General features: G+C 39.9%; 1 non-coding gene across 1 annotated transcript; it reads left to right on the top strand.

Moving 5' to 3' along the window:
* The first annotated feature begins 2,591 nt into the window (after positions 1-2,591).
* On the top strand, positions 2,592-2,697 carry LOC140851325 (small nucleolar RNA R71). Its single transcript, XR_012134076.1, has one exon. It is a non-coding gene; the product is annotated as a small nucleolar RNA R71 (small nucleolar RNA).
* Positions 2,698-3,372: the final 675 nt, after the last annotated feature.

Consider the following 3,372-nt stretch of genomic DNA (forward strand, 5'->3'; position numbering starts at 1 on the left):
ACGCCGAAAAGTAAAGGTGCCATAGGGGCAGGTGAAGGTAGTCTTTTCTTGGTCATCCGAAAATACAGATACTTGATTGTACCCTGAATAACCATTAAGAAAATAGAAGAAACTTTGTCCTGCTAACCGTTCTAAGATTTGATCGATGAAGGGCAATGAAAAATGATCCTTTCTAGTAATGGCATTTAGTTTTCTATAATCTATACATACTCGCCATCCAGATGATATGCGAGTGGGAAGCAGTTCACCTTCTTCATTCTCAACCACAGTAATACCTGATTTCTTAGGTACTACTTGAGTGGGACTGACCCATTTACTATCAGATATGGGGTAGATGATTCCAGCATCTAACCACTTTACCACCTCTTTCTTTACTACTTCACACATGTTTGGGTTCAATCTCCTCTGCATATCTTGATGGGGTTTGGCATTTGCCTCAAAATGAATATGGTGCATGCAAATGGAGGGGTCAATTCTTTTTAAATCGGTAATGGACCAACCGATAGCCTCTTTGTGTTCCTTCAGAATACCAACCAATTGTGCTTCCTGATTAGGGGTCAAGTTTGATGCAATGATTGTCGGGAGGGTGTCATTGGGTCCTAGAAATACATACTTAAGCGTAGCAGGAAGGGGTTTCAATTCTAACGTAGGTGGTGATTCTAAAGATGGGACTATTGGTGTACTGGCTAATATGGGCAATGACTTATACTTGATTATCCATGGAGGAGTGGTTTTATCGTGTGGTGTATCCAACAAGGTGTTAACTTCTTTCATATATCCCTCAAAGTCATACACTTCAAAGTGAGCCAAGCAAGTATCTAAGGGGTTTGGTGCTAGAATTATGGGTGTTGCATCTTCTATAATGTCTTCTAATGTATCTACTTCAAAGCAACTATCCATTGATGGTCTTTGGAAAGCACCAAACACATTCAGTCTCAGTTTCTTATTCCCAAACGATACGTCCATGACTCCTGTCCTACAATTAATGCATGCATTTGCCGTAGCTAGGAAGGGTTGTCCTAAGATAATGAGAATTTGTCTTGGGTTGCCACTTAGTTCCATGTCAAGAATCAGAAAATCAACTGGAAAGTAAAACTCATCTACCTTGACCAAGACATCCTCAAGCATTCCATGTGGTTCTTTAATTGATCTGTCGGCTAACTGCAGTGTGACTGATGTAGGTTTCAGTTCTCCAAATCCAACAAGTTCATACACCGAACTAGGTAAAAGATTCACACTTTCCCCTAAGTCCAGAAGTGCTTTTTCAATGTGATAATCTCTTATAACACAGGAAATGATGGGGGCTCTTGGGTCCTTAAGCTTTGGAGGAGTGGCATGCTGGAAGACAGAACTAGCCTATTCAGTGAGACGTACTTTCTTTGGGATTTATGATCTAGATTTATATTTTTGGGTGCACAAATCCTTCAAAAATTTGGCATAAGCAGGGACCTGTTTGATTGCATCTAGAAGGAGAAGATTGATTTGGACTTGCTTAAACAATCCCAATATCTCATCAAGTATTCCTCCCTTCTTATCTGCAGGAATAGGGGCTTTTAGGGCATCCCAAAATGGGGCTTTAGGCAAGTAAGATGATTCCGGTACAGTTGGTTCATTCTCTATTTTCAGGTCCTCCTTGTTCTTGGGTGATTTGGCTTCGGTTAGAGGTTTAGGGTCGGTCTCATTGGTTTTACTAGTGTGTTCAATGACCTTCCCACTTCTCAGAGTCATGATTGATTTGGCATGTTCAGAAAAAGCTTCTGGGGTATTAGAGCTCTCAATCACAAATTACCCTCTTGGGTTGCTCTCCTGTTGGCTAGGTAATTTCCTCCTTTCCTCCTACTGAATGCAGTCGCTAGTTGACCTATTTGGGTCTCTAGCTTAGCAATGGATTGTGTGTGAGAGTTAAGGGTCTGAGTGTTGACTTCTAATCATTCTAGTACTTTCAGAACTTTTCCTCAAAAGCTGAGCTGTGACCAGTAGTAGACGGTTGAGGAGCATTTTAAAATTGATGGTATGGTCCATGCCTATATGTTGGGTCCTGATATTGAGGTCGAGGTGCGGCAGGGCCAACCACTGGTTGTGGTCTCCAAAAAAATTTTGGATGGTTTCTCCAGTCGGGGTTATAAGTGTTTGAATAAGGATCATTTTCTGGTCTGCGAGCTTGTTGGACTTGAGCTTGCTGAACCTGCTCATGCACAAACTCAGAAAATTGAGGTGCGGCTGGGCATTCACTAATAAAATGGTTTAGACTTGCACACAATGCACAAACTTCTTAGATTAGGTTAGGTGGAATCAGAGATTGTCCAGTATTTAGAAGACGGTCTAATTTTTGGGACAGTTCATCTACCTTACTGTGGATATCCATGACATTTTCAATCTGATAAATTCTACTTCTTTTTTGTTGAAGCATGGGTTGTTCTCTAGAGGTGGCAGACATATGATGTAGGAAATTCTCACTAAGTGTTTCAAAGAGCTGCCAGACTTTATCCTCACTCTTTAGCATGAATGTCCCACCACATGATGCATCAACCATTTGTTGGTGTTTCTCCGATAGACCATCATAAAAATACTGATAAAGTTGCCATTTAGGGACAGCATGTTGTGGACATTTACGAATGAGGTCCCTTAACCTTTCCCATATCTCATGAAAAAATTCACCCTCCAATTGGAAAAAATTAGTGATAGCTTTTCTAATTTGATTTGTTTTTCCAATTGGAAAGTATTTCTTGAGAAATTCTCTCTAAAGATGATCCCAAGTTGAAATGGTTATAGAGTTTAAGGAGTTTAACCAATGCTTGGCTTTGTCCTTAAGTGAGAAAGGGAACAGTTTCAACCTAAGGGCATCATCGGAGAAGTTTTGGATTTTTATTATGGAACAAATTTCAAGAAATTCATTCAAGTGTTTGTATGGGTCCTCGTTACTAGGTCCATAGAATGATGGCAACATTTGAATAATGCTAGATTTAATCTCATATTGGGTAGCTTCTATTGGAGGTGCTTAAGTGCATGGAGAGTAGGTATACGAGGATGGAGTGAAATATTCTTTCAATGAGCATGGAGGATTAGCCTCACCAGGTGCAGCCATGTTTCTAACTCGGATAGTCCTAAGAGTCTTTTCTAATTCTTCGTCTAATGGTTGTAATTCGGGTTTTAGTGATCGTCGACCTAACATGCAACTAAAAGGTCTATGTAGGACTATCCTAGTCTGTTAAGGATTATTTTTTTTATTAAGAGGAGAAGAGAAGAGAGAAAAGAGTTCTAAAGAAGAGATCCTAAGAAGTCCTAAAACTAATAGAAGAATTAGTTGTGGTTAGATTTTAATTACAATCAAGTTAGCATGCAGTGGACTCTCTATCCTAAAGTTACCCTAGT

The sequence above is a fragment of the Elaeis guineensis genome, chromosome 8 (assembly GCF_000442705.2).
Source record: "Elaeis guineensis isolate ETL-2024a chromosome 8, EG11, whole genome shotgun sequence".
NCBI classification, from domain to species: domain Eukaryota; kingdom Viridiplantae; phylum Streptophyta; class Magnoliopsida; order Arecales; family Arecaceae; genus Elaeis; species Elaeis guineensis.